The sequence below is a fragment of the Drosophila ficusphila genome, unplaced genomic scaffold (genome assembly GCF_018152265.1).
Source record: "Drosophila ficusphila isolate 14025-0441.05 unplaced genomic scaffold, ASM1815226v1 contig_636, whole genome shotgun sequence".
NCBI classification, from domain to species: domain Eukaryota; kingdom Metazoa; phylum Arthropoda; class Insecta; order Diptera; family Drosophilidae; genus Drosophila; species Drosophila ficusphila.
In genome coordinates, this window is record NW_025064569.1 from 564097 (window position 1) to 583419 (window position 19323).

Consider the following 19323-nt stretch of genomic DNA (forward strand, 5'->3'; position numbering starts at 1 on the left):
AATTGGCGCATAAAAACTGAATCAATGACGAACTCGGCACAATCATTACGAATATTTAAAAAAAAAAATTGAAGAAGATCGATCAAATAGTTCTTGTGCAATCGCGGTCACAGCAAAGGCACTTTTGGAAAAAAACGACTTTGAGATAATCGCATTCAAAGTTTTACGTTGCGTTACAAAGAGTGACGTATCGCGCCTCAAAACGCTGTTTTCCTATCGAACTATTATTCGGATCTCTTCAAAAAATTTGGGATAATGTTCTCTAGGGTATATACTTTAGGATTCAGCAAAAAAATTTCCTTTTTTTTTTTTAAAAAAAAGAAGGTATATAACCCCTTAAAGGTTTGTAATTATAGAACTACTTGTACTTCTCGAACTTTCTCTTTAAAATTTTTGGGTAGGTCCTAAAATCGGACTCCGATTCGTTTTATCAACTAATAGTCGACTTTTACAAAGAGCACGACATCCCTTATAAATCGAATATGGTCGAATTCGGCAGCGATGGAGCTAGTGTGTTGTTGGACATCCCAACCTTGTTCACGACGAATTGCATCTGCCATTCCCTCGCCACAGCTGTATCCTACGCTCTGCAGGAAATTCCAACAGAGTACGAAAAGCTGCTTTCTGACACATATTCCTATTTAAAGCATAGCAGCAATAAAAATAGCTTTGGGTGAGTGCCAGAAATTACTGGGAATCCCAGAGCGACATATGTATACAAAAAGTGTTTGAGATTCGGTGGCTATCTCTGCAGTCTGAAAAAAATGGTTGCCTTTACGAAAAATCTATCTTGGGCCCATTGTTTCTGCCGAATTGGCGTATTTCTTGACCACAGTCCCGTCTGCCAAAATATAATTTTTTCGTGAAAACTGACGGTTTTTGATAACTCTTGCCAAGGAAATATACAGGCAGGCTCCTGTTTTCACTTTTTTTTTCGTTTTCATTTTTGGGCGAAAACGTACGTTTTAGGTGCTCCGGTTTTCACAAACTTTTTGTCATCGTTTCGTTATCGGAATGTTTCATTTTTTCATCGTTTCTCACTGTTCAAACAGCTGACTTGTTTTTTGGTCAAAAGTAAACAGCGCGAAAAAATGCCTTTTTTATATTTTCAATTGCCTGTTTTGAAGCCATTTAAGAAACGAAATTAATCATATTTATTTCTAAAAAGCTTATTTAACTTTTCTTTAAAAATATTCTTTTCTTCGTTTTCATTTTATCAGTATTTTTAAGTGGTTGTTTGGTTCCACTACAAGTACGGCAGCATTGACGATAACTTTTGGCAATAGATTTATCGACCCCTTAGCAAAACGAAAGTTGTTGTTGCCGACGGCAAATATTTTATTTATGAAATCAAGATGGGGTCAGAAAAGAATTATTTAAAAAGAAAATACGAATTAGATTGATCTACTGATGGTGTGAAATAAACATCAATAGACCAAGGAGACAACTATTTTTTTCCTTTTGCCAGGGGTGGACGCAGGGGGGTGTCCGGGGGGTCCGGACCCCTCCCAAAAACCCAGACTTTTTCAAATTCCCTTACAGCACACGGTCTTTCAACCATGTAAACTAAAAAAATTTTTGATCGGACCCCCCCAAAATTTTTTCTGCGTCCGCCCCTGGGGGAAATGCTCAAAAACAGCGAGGTGGACCCAAAAAAACAGCCGCCAGAGCTGCCGCCACGAAAGATAAGCGCCAATACCACACCTGCTCCGCTCTCGCCACAGCTGCAGTCAAATGGAAGACGATTTCAAGAAAGTCCTAAAGAAAAGCGACGCATAATGACTGTGACTTCCACGACAACAACAACGGTGATCAGCTTCAACGGCAGCGATTCTGAAATGGAGTGCATTGCAGTGGAGGATATTGGCAATCATAACTACTTGCCACAGCAGCAGCAGTCGGGCCCAAAAACAAAGCTGGAGGCACCATCCCAAAGCCAATTGCAGAGAGTTTTTTATTAAATTAAACAATGAAAAACAAACCAATTATAAATTTCATGTTTCATTTTACTTATTTAGTACAGTCACTGCATATTTCTGTAGAATAAAATATCAGATATAAATATTTATTTTTACTCAAAAAATATCGATATATTGATATTTTGATATATTTTTCACATCCCTAATACACAGCTTGCAGTTATTCCACGAAGGCAGTTGTGCTTCTTTCCTTACCTATATTTTGCGCAAGCATTTTCAAAAAATAACTCGTGTAGTATGCTCACATATCGGGTACACACTGTACCACTTATGTATATCACTGCAACATTGTGGCGTTTGGTTATGGCCAAATATTCCCAGCACTTCAAGTGCGGAGTAATCCGATCCACACAACAATGTTATGAACATCCTAAATGCTGAGCCGGCATGTCTGCATGCGCGGCCGATCATTCGTTTACAGTGTGAGCATAACACTCTCCCTCTCATGCGCGCCCGCTGCTTGCGCCGTATACACTTATGCATAAGCGTTGACCGCTGCTCTGCAGCGGCACACATATATTAATATACATGTTTATATACAATAACGTTCGGCCGCGGCGCTGCTCGCGCAGCTATATGAATTGTGAGCCAAGGCCAATATTTCTTAAGTAAGGGGAGAATAAAATCGGATGTTCTTGGAGTAGGACCTAGCCTGCTCCAGCTCTCAATAAATATTTTAAACCGAAATAACTTTGTAATTATTAATTAATGGGGATCTTTCACTACATGGCGACCGTGACATAGTCACAATCTTCGGACGTGTTTAAAAAAAAAAAGCCAAGCGCGCGGTATCTGAAACCAAGTTCCCTGTGTATATCAAATATTCATATACAGTGCCCAAAACATTTATTCGTACACCCTATATTTTGAACCTCAAGTATCTGAAACTTGATTTATATTAAAAAACAACGGCGTAACCAAGAATACAAAGCTAAGTGGAAGTTATGGAAAAATAAAACAATTGAAGTGTTAATCACAAATATTCAAATATCAAATATAAAAAAAAAAAAAAAATTCCTTTTAAATAAATAAACAAATAAAAAAAAAATATTTACGAGCCTGTGCGATGACCAGCACCGGCGCCGCCTGAGTCAAAAGGCCCAATAATAATAATAAAAAAAAAAAATATATATATAAAAATATATATACAATCATCAGCAATAAACCTGTGCGATGACCGGCACCGGTACCGCTGACCGTTCCTAGGCAGCTATATATCAAAAGCGCGGGAGGCATTGGACCGCCCCCTGTGCCGCCGGTGGAAATTATATTAAAAGCGCGGGAGGCATAGGACCGCCTCCTGTGCCGCCGTTGGGAGCTATATCAAAAGTGTGGGAGGCATGGCAAAGCCCCCTGCACCAACGCTGGAAGGTAACCAAAAGTGTGGGTGGCATGGCAAAGCCCCCTACACCACCGATGGAAGAAGAAAGCTGCACTAAAAGCGCGGGAGGCTTTGGACCGCCCCCTGTGCCACCGCTGGAGAAAAAAAAAAAAAAAAAAAAAAAAACGCGGGATGCTTTGGACCGCCCCCTGTGCCGTCGCCGGAAGAAGAGGAGAAGATAAATAAAAAAAAAAAATTTTTTTTTTTTGAAACAATATATATTATGTACATAGTTTATAAGTAAATCCCAATTTGGCACAAGGCGTAGTTTTACGCAAGTCTTATTGGTAAAATTAAGAACTAACAAAAACAACTTCCCAACCATGTACTAACACACAACTTTTGGTGTAAACTTATAATAAGAAAAACTTTTGTAACTTGAATATTACTAATATGTAAACCAAAAGTTGTGCATGCACTTAACCACATAATTCCAATATTCAACAAATGCGATTATTATGAAATTATGTGAATTCCATGAGTCATGTTTATATTTCGTTTGATATTCTTTTTATTATTGATCCAAACTCCTTAGAGTTCAGGACAAAGCACTCACTATCCTGTAAAAATTCCTACTGACAAAATCGCAATAAAAAAAAAAAAATGATGAAATATTGCTGTGGTTAACCAAACCAAAAAAAAAAAAAAAAAACAGGGTAAAAACTAAAAGCCCAGGTACGAAGTATATTAAAATTGTGGAATCATCTGTATCTGTCAATAATAGCCCACTATAGTTATTTTCAAATATTTGTCTGATAAACCTAGCTCCCTTAAATTGTTGGCTTATTCGATCAACTAGGTAGAGCAAAATAATTATCAAGCCTTGACTTAATGTCAAATTTTAATCTCATTAAACCTGTTAAGTTCCAAACATATAACTTATTCTTCAACGAACAATGGTTCGTATTGCCTCACGCGATACAATTCGGTTCATAGTTCTTCTTTTATATTATAAAGGCAAGGACCGAAGTTATATTTGAATGAATTAGTCCAATTACAATTATAATGTATCCCAAATTGGTTCGGGAATCTTTTAATCAATATTAAATAAATAACAGTTGTTCTCTCCTTAATTATATATCTTAAATGGAGCGGCTTGACTCCTACTTTATTCAATACCTTATTAGGTTTAATCAAAAATACGGACAATATCGAAATTTTATTCAGAAACTCATTGGGCAATAAGATAATTCAAACCATATATTTATGGTAGACACTTCACTGTCAAACAGATAACAGACCACTTATGTACCAATTTAAAAAAAAAACAGACTGATTAAAAAAAAAGTCACTACAAAAATTAAAGTAGACAATAATCCTGCAGGAATTGATAAATAGAATTGCCCAGGCAATCTATATAAAAAGCTTCAAAGCCCAACGTTACGGAGTCATAAACAATGACGACGTACGTAAAGTAGTGACCTTGCAATTAAAAAACATGTTATGATCTTAGGAACAATAACGGAATAATTGCAAGATATGAGATTAGCGATTTATATACTAATGGAACTCAGGGCTAAGGTCAGTCTTCCAAAGGCTTGAAATGCAGGCCGGTATACACGAATCAGCCAACTCAAAGTGGCACCGTGGGAAAATATCTTTGAACAAGTTCATAGATAATTATTAATTAATGGGCAATAAAATAAAATATATATATGAGAGTAGCTACTCACCCGGTGACCCAAAATTTAAAAGAAGAAGCTATATTGTCTACGATACATGATTTACTAATAGAAGGAGGTCACACTGGCATTACAAAAACTTTGGCCAAAGTCAAAAGACATTACTTTTGGAAAGGTATGACTCGATATATTAAAGAGTACATACGGAAATGTCTAAATGTCAAAAGCAAAAATAACAACGCATAAAAAGACCCCATTAACGAGTACGGAAACACTACTAACAGCTTTCGACAGGGTAATCGTGGATACGATCGGTCCACTGCCTAAGTCTGAAATAAAAATGCATATACTGTTGCACAAGCAATATTTGAAAATTTTATTCTAAGTACGGTCCAATGAAGACGTTCATTGCGAATTAGGAAAAGAGCATAATTTCAAGTATAACATGTTGCAAAAGCAATATTTGAAAATTTTATTCTAAGTACGGTCCAATGAAGACGTTCATTGCGAATTAGGAAAGGAGCATAATTTCAAGTATAACATGTTGCAAAAGCAATATTTGAAAATTTTATTCTAAGTACGATCCAATAAAGACGTTTATTGCGAATTAGGAAAGGAACATAATTTCAAGTATAACATACTTCTGCGTATGTAACCCCATCGGACTCTACAACCAATCTATGGCCGTATTGACCATATGAAATAAAACTTAAAAAAAAAAAGAAAACCAAACTAAACAGGAAAGCAATATAAGCAATAGCAATACCAATAACTTCTCTAAATAGTTAACTCATTAAATAACATATACATTTAAAAAAAAAAAACCAAATAACAATAATCGCATAATAATCGCATACTTTTTCCCAAAATTTTTTTTTCATTTGTCTTTTTAATTTTTACTTAATATAATTACTATGAAAATAACTACATTATATTACGTTATTTTTCAAAAGGAGGGAGATGTAGTATGCTCACATATCGGGTACACACTGTACCACTTATGTATATCACTGCAACATTGTGGCGTTTGGTTATGGCCAAATATTCCCAGCACTTCAAGTGCGGAGTAATCCGATCCACACAACCATGTTATGAACATCCTAAATGCTGAGCCGGCATGTCTGCATGCGCGGCCGATCATTCGTTTACAGTGTGAGCATAACACTCTCCCTCTCATGCGCGCCCGCTGCTTGCGCCGTATACACTTATGCATAAGCGTTGACCGCTGCTCTGCAGCGGCACACATATATTAATATACATGTTTATATACAATAACGTTCGGCCGCGGCGCTGCTCGCGCAGCTATATGAATTGTGAGCCAAGGCCAATATTTCTTAAGTAAGGGGAGAATAAAATCGGATGTTCCTGGAGTAGGACCTAGCCTGCTCCAGCTCTCAATAAATATTTTAAACCGAAATAACTTTGTAATTATTAATTAATGGGGATCTTTCACTACACTCGATGACCATCGCAGAAAGTGAGAAAGCCCTTTTTAAGGCAGACTTGGAGGCTGATATTAAATACAAGCAGCTCATAATGGAAGCTGAGTCCCTGCTTGAATCTATGAAGAACAGCTTGCAAAGGTATTTTTTTATTTATTGTGTTATGGTTTTTGAATCACATACCGCTAATCAATTACTTACAGCATACCCAGGGACACACCAGTCGCCAGTCCGCGGCGCTTAAATCCCTTGGCCAGCAAGGGTGGGGAAATCAGGGGCGGACGCAGGGGGGTGTCCGGGGGGTCCGGACCCCTCCCAAAAACCCAGACTTTTTTAAATTCCCTTACAGCACACGGACCCCCCAAAATTTTTTCTGCGTCCGCCCCTGCCTTTGCAATTAAAAACCGATTTGATGTAGAAAAAGGCATTTACTTTTTATTTCAACAAAAAAAAACTTGACCGTTTTTGAAAACGAAAAAGTCTTGTGAACGTAAAAACGGCAGCACCACAAGAGAATCTTGTGAAAGTAAAAAGCGGAGCCTGCCTGATACAAACGTTTTCCATTTAAAGAACGAAGCACGAAGGTTCTCAAAAATTTGGTCTTTGTCGAACCCTCAACCTTGAAAAAAAAAAAAAAAAACATTTTGGAGGTAGCTCATTTTTTTCAACTGGACCTAGAACAAGTCCAAGAAGAATTCAAGAAATTGAAGATAATGTTTCGTGACAACATGGACAATGCAAGCGAAGACAGGAAGTTGGTGAAAAAATCTCAGACCGGATAAATATATTTATATTTACTCTTTTGACTGGGTAGGAAATATAATGGAAAACTTTTACCACAGTATTATACATTTTTTTCATTATTTCACTTATTCAAATTGGGCGCAAAAAGCATATTCATACATAGGTATGTACATAGGTATGTGTGCCCTGCGACCAACGCATAAGTATTTGTCGAATTATGATCGTTTTCCATTAAAGCGAAGCGCGTTTCGAAGTTTACACAAGCGACGACTGCAGAACACTCACTGATCCTGAACTGTCGTTCGTCTCCCTTTCATACCTATTCCTTCGAACCACACTCGGCGACAGCGACACTACGCTGTCGCCCCGCTAAAACGGTACTTCTTTAAGCGACATTATTACTTTTAAGATGAAATTAGTTATTCTACTGAACTGCCCGATAATGGGAATTCGTACTCTGACAAACACACACACACAGACTCTCAACTACGCAGTCTTAATCATGGTATAATAACTACAAGGTAGTCGTGTCGCCGGCGTCAGTCCCCTATTGTGCACTACAATGAGTGCGAGTGAAAGAGTGTTTTTAAATTCTTCCTTAATTAATGCTAAAAATATTATTTCCAATTGTTTGAGTTCACATAAGTAAATGTTGAACTCGAGGCCTCGTTGTTTATGTTTAACTTTTTTATTATATAGCCTCCTAAATATTCCAAGGCATCCTCCGCCAATTCGTCAATGTCAACATTTATTTTGTCAATGTCAAAAATCGTTTTGTCTATGCCATTATCCGCTTCAAAGTTGTCCATTTCATTTAGTTCGTCCTCTTGTTTTTGCTGTGTTTTAAAATCGAGGTTTAACCAACTGCAGGAGTTGTCCTCGTCCACATTGCCTTGGTATGACAACAATTCAGTGTTTTTCGCTAAATTAAATATAAAAACTATAATTAATCAAATAAAATTAAAGGAAAATATGAACAAAAACACATAATACAGTAGGCAGACACGGCTTACTAACGATCACTTTTCTGAAACATAGAGCTAAACATTTGACAATTAGTACTGTTATTATTATTCATCATCTATTAGTTGACTATTTTAGATATGTCATACCTGTTATATATTTTCTTAATCTATACCTAAATTGTAGCGGAGTCGGATGGTCATTAAGTCCACGCCTAGACCGCATGGCGCCAAAAAAAGTACTCCATTTCGTATCTCTCCGCCAAATAGGCAAATAACTCATCAAGAGATTTGTTATTAACCAAAATGCCTTTTTGGAAGGGAAGCTTGTATGGTTTTCCAACTATCTCTTTGCGCATAATATCAGACATTTTGGTCAAAACGTCTCTTTGGATCATGAGATTTTTGCCACAGGGATGCGTTGTTTCTACGGAATTTGAGGTAGACAACTTTGAGTTAAAAACGTCGAACCAATCATTGACCAGTTTGAAAAAATCGGCGGTCTCGCACGCGTTATCTACATCATATCCCAACGAATAGCATCTTCGGATAGAGCTAGCAGTTGTATTGGAAAATAATTGTGTCGCCAGTTTAACTTTTTGCTTTGCAAGTGAGCCAACATTAATGTGATCTTGTGTAATTTTAAACAGTATGGACACATCAGACCTAGAGCAGTGATTAATGGCCTGTTGGACTGTCGTCTTAGTCAATTTATTTCCGTTTACACACAAACCAGAATCAATGTAGTGATTTCTAATCAACTTCACCAAATGAGGGGTATCCGAAAACACGAAAATTTTTAAATTTGCATCTGCTGGATGACTAAACCAGGTCTTTGCTGAAATAAGAAATTATTAATATATGACGGCTTGTATTATATTTTTTTTAACTTTCTCGCTGAAATGCCTAGCTCACTCCAAAGCCTTTGGTTTCCAGCTCCCAAATCAGACACAATTGCAACCTGGATAGTCTGTGTCTGTGTCCATTCGAGCGTTAAGTCAAAAAAGATTGGCTGCTTCCACGACTTTTTTAAGCCACGGACTATGGCCAATTGCACATAGTTTTTCGGCTCATAGACCGTATCTGATGAGCTATCATACTCAAAGGCAGCAGCCACCTTCATTTCGTCAAATGCCAAGGCGCAAAGCTTGTCCACTTCTGGAATCTGATCGTCTTCCATCAAGTCTATCACCACGTCAAGGGTGCCGGGATTGATTTTAACATCGGCCAACCATCTATACAATGTGGTATTAAAATGAGCTCTTTGTCCTTCATTCTATATAATTTTTATTTGTGTTTCCGTAAAGATCTTGCCTTAATAATTTTCCAGTTTCTCGTATTCTTTTAGCTGCTGGCGTAAGTTCTGCATTTCCTTCTCCATAGCACAAAGTTTTTTTTTTCAGGTCCTTGTTCTCAATAGCCTTTGCGTGAGTTAATACTTCGTCCCTGAATTATAAATGCATTATTATTTGAATATATTTGCTTACACTATTTGCCAAAATTCTCTGCTGATGAGTGAAGTCCGTTGACGTGTTACCTAAAGTCCTGAGATTGAAAGAGATGACTACATATATGTCTGACAATATATAAGACGAGGATCGATGAGATCGAATCAATCTAGTTTTGGTAACGAAAGTGAGCGGAACTCGCTGTGCTGGCGCAACAAATAATAAAAGTTTAGTGAAAATGGAAGAAAGAACCTTGTTTCCGACATATATATATGTACATACATAATTATTAAGAAAATATATAGAGTAGGCTAACTAAGTTTTGAGATTTTACTAAATTCCAGAGGTTCACAATTGGATTTAGGTCCGGACTTTGTTCCGACCAGTCCCTAACATTAACCTTCTCGTCCTGCAGCCATTTCTTAACGATTTTGGCCGTATGCTTTGGATCGTTATCTTGCATAAACGTCCACGTATCTGGCATATTTTCAAAAGCGAATGGTTCCATTTCCTTCTGCAGGATATCTAAATATTGGAACCGATCCAGTAGGCCATTAATTCGGACAGTTGGGCCAACGCCATGCCAGGAAAACGCACTCTAAGCCATAATTTTGCCACCTCCACGTTTGATTGTTTTAGTGGTATATATCTCGGGTTGAGGGCTTGGCCTTTAGGGCGGTGAACAATGGTTTTTCGATCGAGTCCGATTCTATTCATTTTTCTTTTATCGCTCCAAAGCACGTTTTTCCAAAAACTCACTGGCTTGTTCCTGTGGCCTTTTGCAAATGTCAAGCGTTTCTTAATGTGGCTTTTTGTCACGTATGGTTTCTTCCTGCTGATGCGTCCAAAGAGCGATGCCTCATTCAACCTTCTTGTAATAAGTTTTCTGGACACATTTAGATTGAATTCTTCATTGATATCATTTCCTATTTCGCGAGAAGATAAAAAAAGGATCCCGTTTGCTCTTCCGCACTATGATCAGTGGTGTGATTTCCCGTCAGATTTGGATTTTTTTGAAGTCTGCGGGAAAAATTTGAAAACAGCGGGCAGCGGGAATTCTTTTTTTTTTTTTTTTTTTAATTTGAGCAGCTTTTTTTTATTTTGACCTTTACTCAACATTGTAGTTGTTTTAATTGTGGGTTAACGGTTTAAATGTTAAAAATGTTTTTCTATCGGTAAAGTATTGATATTTACCCTTATCGATTAACATCGCTTAAAAGTTCACACCTAACTTAGGGCGACTTCCGAAATTTGTGTGCGAATCGTAAAAAAAAAATTGATCATGCCGAAAGAAAACTATAAGCAAAAAGTTCGTGATGTCTGGCTGCAGAGTACAGAATTTAAGGAGTTTATTAAAAAGGGTCCGACAGACTTAACCAGGGTGTTTTGTTCGTAGTGTAAATGCAGCATAACTGCAAAACTAAGTGACTTGCGTGCACATAGTGCTACAAAAAGCACACCAGTTCAATGGCGGGATTTGGCCAAAAAATAAAGTTTATTTTGTTTGCGGTTGAGCAGGAGGCAGCGCTTTGCCTATTTGTTGCTCAACACAGCGCAGTTGCCCCAGTCGATCATTTGAGCGACCTATGCCAAGCAAAGTTCGATGTCAGCAGCGCCGCGCGAAAAATTAAACTCTACCGCACAAAGTGCACATATATCGGGTGTTTTTTTTTTTAGAGGTATAGAACTTTAAGTTGGCATCACTGTTCAAGATGGCGACCGATTTAACAGTTCTCAGTTTGGTTTGGCAATTCATCATGAATAGACTCACGCCTGCAAATGCAAATAGTGCAATTTTATTTCGAAAGTAATGGTTCAGTGCGGAATACGTATCGCGCACTACGTTTATTTTATCGTCGACAAAATCGTCCATCAGAGCAGTTAATTCGATTAACCATGGAACGTTTTCGCACCACGTTTACTTTCACAGTTCTTAATTTGGCTTAATCGAGCGTCCATCATGCATAAAATTTGATAAGACACCATAGAAATCTCGTCGACAATCAAAAATTCTGTCTGATGCCATTGTTGGCTCATTATTCGCAAATAGTTTAAGGACAGTGGTGACATACCTGTTATGCGACCGTCTTTCTGTACAGGCAATTTTAAAGTACTGTGTATCGTAGTTCCATTTATTAATTTAGCTGCAACTCCTGTTAGTGAGCAGACTTTAACCGCATCCTTTGCGTACCACCTATTAATTTGGTCTCGTAAAAACTTTAGTAGAAAAGTCTTGCCCACACCAGCTTCTCCTGTAAAGAATATTTTTAAACGTTCTTCATCACCTGACATTTCATTTTGTATGGACTGGGTAACTAATGTAAAAATTTCTTTTTGTCCTGCATTCATAGACTGTTTGCAGTTACATACTATTATTTTTGTTTAAAGAAACTTTTTGCATCCAAAAATTTTAGTTTTCAAGACGAGGAAAAAAGTTTAAAAAGTAGATTTTCACAAAAAATCGGCCTTTTCAATAAATATCGAATGAGTTAGGAAAAGTATGGTAACATTCAAACAGAATTTAAATTACCTTTCCATTGATACCAAAAGTTAAACGAAGCAAGTTCAAGTTTCGAGTATATTTCACTTTTATTTTGTCAAAATAATTATGCTAACTAGTGTAGATGCTGAAACAATTGGAATCCAATATTCCAGAAAAAGCTTGCTTAATAACGGAATAACCTGAAGGAAAGTTTTCTATAAACATTTGTGCTATTTATTTGTCCATGGCCTTATATACGGTGCCAAAAGATTTGTATCACCTAAAATCACCCGGAACAGAGCAGTTTTCCCATCATTTAATAGAATTGCAATATAATGCCCTTTTCTTATCTCTTTGGTGCCAAACGATGTCATTTGAAAGAGGCTGTTGTACCTACGTAAATTTTGTAAAAAATTAGCAGATAATGAATGATTATTGGTCAAAAATTTTTTATTCGTTGTGACGGATCTCGTATATTAGGGAGAAAAACTTTTCTAGAAGCACAGCACATTCTAATCGGTTCATCGGCCCATTTTTTGGCGGAACACTTAGAGCATGTTTTATTCATTGATCCAATTTGGACGGTTGTCTGATGAGCATAATCAATGTGTGGATCGTAATTGAAAGCTGACCTATTACCATGAGCTAAAAATGGAATGCACACTCTAGTTGTTGACACTTGCTGTGTTTCTTTTTGTGTTGTTAGTCTTTGTAGACGTTCAGTTCTCGATTGGCTTTCGCCAATTCGGTTATTATGTTCGGTATTATATATATAAGTTTATATATATATTATATTTAATATATGAAGAACTTTAGCATCAAAAGAGTATATATAAGTCGAGCGCCCCTCAGCCGTATTTTCCATCGAAACCCAAATTTGTATTTCTAACGGAGAATGCATTGCCATGGCAACAATGCAATAAGAAAAACGAAAGCACTAGAAGACAAATTTGGTGTCGGGCCGCCCTCGGATGCAAGCAACGATTCGTATTATAAGAGTGAGAAAGAGAGGGAAACTTAGGAATATCCCTTTTTCTTTCCTACACACACGATTGCTTAAATGACACGAGTCACCAGGTGACAGCCAGAACTGCAGGATTGCAACTGCTTCTGCGAGTATTTGGTCATGCGCGCATTCAAGGCGAGCTTTCTTTCTTTTGTTCATGATTATCCTGTATAGTTCGGTTAAGGTGGAATGCAGTCTTTCGACAGAATCGTTGCCCGTTGATTGTTGAAATGAAGCTGTATGAGCAGTTATTTGAAATTAGGATAAGAGGTCGTTGAATAGACTACCCGAAAATTCCGCTTCCTGGTCGAAAATGATTTTCTCTCTGGGGCGGTTTGCATCAATGTTCTATGGGGTATCTGTCGTACTTGAGGGTTAAGCAGGTATCGAAATTCTTTATAATTTATATGATAATGTCTTTGAAATGCGGAAAATAAGTGTTTCTTTTTAATGGTTATATGTTTCATAAATCCCCCTATGATTGGTATTAAAGTGGTATGCACGAATTTTGTTTTCTTGGTCATGGGGATTAGTAATATCGGTTAGCCATATTTTGCAGCGTTAAATTTTGTATAAGTCATTTTCGAAAAAATAGTTTCTATAGGAGTCTTCTATTATTTAAAAAATATCGTCTGGTGCAAATATTGCAAATGTTTTACTCGGTTTCAGGATGTTTGAAGAGTGTTTGTAACGGAGTCGAAAGTATGCATGTTTTATGAACAATTAGTGTTTCTACTTGTCTTATATTAATGACTTATGGTCCGTGACTATTTTGAATTTACGCCCGAAAAGGTATGGTCTGAAATGTCCCACAGACCAAATGACAGCTAGCATTTCTTTTTCTATCGTAGAATAGCGTATTTCCGTGTCCGATAATGTCCTGCTAGCGAAAGACAGAGCCTATCGCATAATTGCTTGCATCTGTGGTCAACGTGAACGGTTTGTTAAAATCAGGGTATATGAGTATGGGGTCATTGCAAAGAAGATCTTATGACGTTTCGACTGCTTGTTTAAATTCATCGTCTATTATTATATATTTTTTTCCTTTTTACTGTTTCGTTATGGGTTAAGTTATTTTCGCGAGGTCCTTTATGAATTTCCTGTAATACCCTAATAGCCCAAAAAATTATTTAATTTCCCTAGTTGTCTTTGGGCAGGGAAAGTCTTTGATGGCTTGAATCATAAGGCTTCGGCCACGCATTGAGCGATGAGCGACTGAGCGACGCTCTCTCGAGCGACGTTAATGAGCGATCGCTTTAAGGGAGGTGGCCACGCTCTGAGCGACATCACTCGAGATGATTAGTTGTAAAAATTTTAAAAATGCCCTATTCTAGAGAGGTTCTACGAAATCTGTTTGAAAGCTGTTATAGTAAATATCGGCAATTAAAAAGAATACAAAGGCGTAAGTTTGGCGTTCATCCAATTAATCGATTGATTTTATTTTTATTTTATTTATATACTTTTATGTATTTTTATTTTTGTACACTTTATGAGTGTCGTTCCATAAAACGGTTCGGCTTTGAACAGCCGAAATTAAAGTTTCCGCGCATATTTTTTGCGTTGTTCGTTGTTTCGTCGCTCAGCGATGCACTAAAAATTAAAACCAATTCTAGCGCTGAGCGACGTCGCTCTGACGCTCAAGAACTTCGCTCGTCGCTCAGCGGCTGCGTGGCCACTCCAATGCATTCTCATAAGCTTTAATATTTTACGTCGCTCGAGAGAGCGTCGCTCAGTCGCTCATCGCTCAATGCGTGGCCGAAGCCTAAGTCGGTTTGGTTAGACTGCTTCTTGGGTGACCAAGACCATTTGTCCAAGGAAGTCGATTTCCTTCCTTGAAAAATGACACTTGCTCGGTTGGATTTTTAAATTTGTGTTTTGGAGTTTTGTGAATACAGATTTAAAATCTGCTATATGTTTTTGTCGTTGAGATAGACGAGACAGACGTTACCGACTAAGTCACCTAAGACGTTGTCCATAACGCGTTGGAATGTGGCAGGAGCATTCTTTAGACCGAAGGGCATTCTCGTCGCATGGGTTCATTTGAATTTCATCAAAGCCACAGGCTAAGTCTATTGTTGTGAAATACATGGCCTTTTCTATGCTATCTAGTATATCTGCAATATTCGGGATAGGGTATCTATCGGAGAAAATCGATTACCAATCACCACTGGTACGACCCAGACGGGTGCACTCCAAGGGGAATGGCTGTTTTTAATTGTTTTGTGCGAGCATTTTTGAAATTTGTTTTCGAACTTCGCCTTTATGCACTAAAGGAAAACGGTACGAATTTGTGTGAAACGGTATGTTATCTGTTGTTGGTATAGAGCAGTGGTTCCCAAACTCTTTTCTTTTATAGCCCACTTTCAAAACTTTGCTAGATCTGGCGGTCCGCTGTAGCTAAATTCAAAATCAAATCGCATCTTCGGGCCATGCTCTCCGCTAAAGCTGCGCATCTCTTCTGGGAAATGTTGTTCCACCCACTTTGGATTGCAGTCCACAATTCACTTAAATTCCTGGGCTTTTCGGACAGAACATGTTTCTCAACATCACCCCACAAGTTCTCAATAGGATTGCGATCCGGAGATTGAGCAGGCCACCATAAAACTTCAATTTTATTGTCCTGCAGGCAACTTTTTACTAGACGTGAAGTGTGCTTAGGGTCATTATCTGCAAATGGGATCATTGTATCGCTGATAATTGTTTTGTACACATTTTGGTCCATTCGTGTTTCTATTTTATAAATAGGGCCCACACCATGCCAGGAAAAGGCTGCCCACACCATAAAATTTCCCCCACCATGTTTGATTGTCTTAATAGTGTATCGTGGGTCATTCCGCTTATTTGGTGGACGCCAAACATATCGCTTACCGTCAGATCCCATTCGACAAAACTTTGTTTCGTCACTCCACAGCACATTTTTCCAAAAAATCAGAGGTTTTTTTAAATGCTCCTTTGCAAACTTTAATCTGGCTTGTAAATTTTTTTTTGATACGTGCGGCTTGTGCACCGCTTTGCACCCACGTAAATTTTGTTCATTCAAACACCTTCTTACAGTCCTGGAGGATATATCTATATTAAATTTTGATGATATTTCCTCTTTAATAATTTTAGAGCTCTTAAAAGGGTCTTTTACAGAAACTCTTCTGATAAGTCTGTCTTCCTTTTCTGTAGTTTTTCGGGCTTTGGGTCTCGCCCTGATTGGTTTAGCACTTCCGTTGTCTTTTACATATTTTAAAGCATTGTAAACCATTTTTCGGGAACATTTCAAAACTCTGGATATCTCTGTAATCGTTTTGCCAGACGATTTAAGGGTTTGGATGACTTCCCTCTGTCCTTCGGAGCACTTAGAAGCTTTAGGCATCGCAAACACAATTTTTTAATCTCTCTTAATGACAATGAGACCTGTCAATTAACTTCAACCAAAAAAACGAGACTATCGCTGTCAAACACTAAGAAAATGAAAAGTGTGCATTTATAAATCCATTCTCAGTCCAATCTGGAAATATGCACTACAAGTCTATGGCATAGCGTCTAAGTTCAACCTGAACAAAATAAGAATAGCACAAAGCAAGATTTTAAGATTTGTAATGCCCCCTGGTTCATGAGAACCAGAGATATAGAAAGAGATCTCAAAATCCCAAAGATTGGTTATGTTTGTCGAACGTATGCTGAAAACTATTTCAGACGCCTTGGCTCTCATCCTAACTCCCTGGCGATAAGGCTAACTAGGAGACCAACAAGAAGAAGACTCAAAAGATACCACCCACATGACCTTCCATTAAGATACATTTAATACCCTCGAAGACTGATCTAATTGAATTACACATGAATAGAATTAATGTATAATCTTGTACTATCCCTTTGTAAACCCCTATATTTACAACCAGCTCAAGCTGCCACATAGGTAGCAGTATACCCGTTAATTATTAATAAATATACACTTTTTACTTTTTTACTGAAAAAAATATATATTTAAAATTTATTTAATGTAGGATGACTGACTTATGCATATTCTATCTTGGCCTACTTCATCTTGTACGCCTATAAAATATCGAATTTCATCAAGGTCTGTCATTCTAAGCTTTCTCGATAGAACCATAATTAAAAAAATATACAGTAGAATCCTGTTATAACGACTCCGCTTATAGTGTCCGTCCGGGTATTGCGACGAAAACTCGATGGCTTGATTGGTCCCCAGACAGACTTATACACTTACACTGCCGCTTAACTGAATAGGTTCATGATCTCAGAGGAAGTAATTTGTCTATAATTCCTAAACCAGTGTACCGATTTCCATAATTTTTTTTTCTTTAACTCTTGAATTTTATAATAAAATGCTGAAGAAGGTTTTTCAAAAACATATTATTTATTCCTTATTTAATTTTTCTTCTGAAGGTTAACAAAATTCGTGATTTTTTTTTGAGTCATCTGAATAGGTTCAACCTAAAACAATTAAAATTATTTAAGTAACTAAGGATAATTTTCATATTTTTTGAACTTAGCTGATACTTATGAACATTTTTAAAGTACATTTTACTAATTTTAATAAAAAGTGAACCCTCCGTTGTCCGATATAACATCAAATACACGATCGGAAAGCGAGCTATACAAATTGTGCAGTATTTGCAGTGAAATTGTTGTCCAGGCTGTTTTAATTGCCTTAACTAAAGTTGTTTTGCAATAAAATTACCTGCCTCCTTCATATATCTTGCGCGATAGCAACCCCCATACGTTTTCGATTATATTAAGGTCAGGTGAATATGGGGGCCATTCAAGTAAGTCCACATTTTGAGCCTTAATCCACTTTTTTACCACCCTAGCTGTATGATGGGAGCGTTATCGTGCTGGTAAGACCATTTAATAAAGTGAAAAGTATTTGAATAATCAGGAAACGCAGCCTTTATGATAGATTTGTAGGTTTCCGCGCTCGTTTTGCAAGTAACAAATTAAAGGTGGCAAGCGCGAAAGCCCTGGCAAGGTTTACGATTATGCAATCCAAAAAGCCAGGGGATCGCTCTCCCACGATGTAAATGGAAGGCCTAAAAACAATTTTAATTCTTGGTTTTCTTGCACTTCCACAATTGGAGGCGCTGCCACCGATCTTTTATGCGTGTCAAGGAATCCCATCTTATTGAAATCGATATCTTCAAAATCGGATAGGTTGTCATTTGCAACCGTGAAACCTGTATTAAATAAATTATAGGGTAATTTAATAAAGATATATAATTAAAGTGAATTAGTTTATTTTTCATGTTAATGTTTCATTTTTTGTACAATGTTTGCTTATGTTATGAATTAAGAGACAGGAAAGGAGAGATTAGCTACAGCTTTTGGGGCTATGGGTATTTTTTATATTAAGAAACAGTTACTAAAAGTTATTTAAAGTCGTGTAATTGTTACGTACTTCTTCATCAGTGCAGTTTTCGGACATTTCAAAGGCAATGTCCTTAGCCGCTTGATGAGCTGTGAGAGGTGAAAGGTATAGTTTTTTGAACCTTGGATCTAGCAAAGAAGCCTTGACTAAGATTTTGTTGTTTTGTTTTGTTTCAAACCGCTTTTTTCATCGGCCTGTAACTTGCGCAACATGTCCATCGCTGCTGGGCTGTGCTTAAAATGAGTTACGCTTTTTTTTTCCTTTGTCCAGCACGTTGCAAAAAGAAACAATGTCTTTGACCACATCATCGACTATCAAATGTATAGTATGAGCAAAACAACCCACGTGTTTGCCTTTTCCTAAGAACAAATTGGAAGCTGCCCTCATATTATTGGCGTTATCGGTTGTTAATGTGCGCCACTTCGACTGATCAATTCCAAATGCATCACATACACCTTTCAGTAAGCCACATATATATTCGCTAGTATGTGACTGCATTAAATGAAAGATAATACAGTCGAGTCCCGATAATTCGAAATGGCAAGGGGATCACTTTTTTTACGAATTAGACGGGAATTCGATTTATCGAGATTTCTATTTAACGGGGCTCAAAAATGAAAAATTCGAATAAACGGGGTTTTTACATTTCTCATCATGTTTACATATGTATTTAGTTTTATTAAAATTAAACAAACATAATTTAACATTCATTTGTACGTTTTCATATTAAAGGAAAATTAAACAATAACATAATATTATAATAATTGCAATGGGAACATTACTTTGACGGCATTGTGTAAGCCACAAAAGTAGAGACTTTTCTATATTCGGGTATTCAGCATGTTTCTGTCGTTTCAGTTTACTACTAGGGGATGCTTGCATT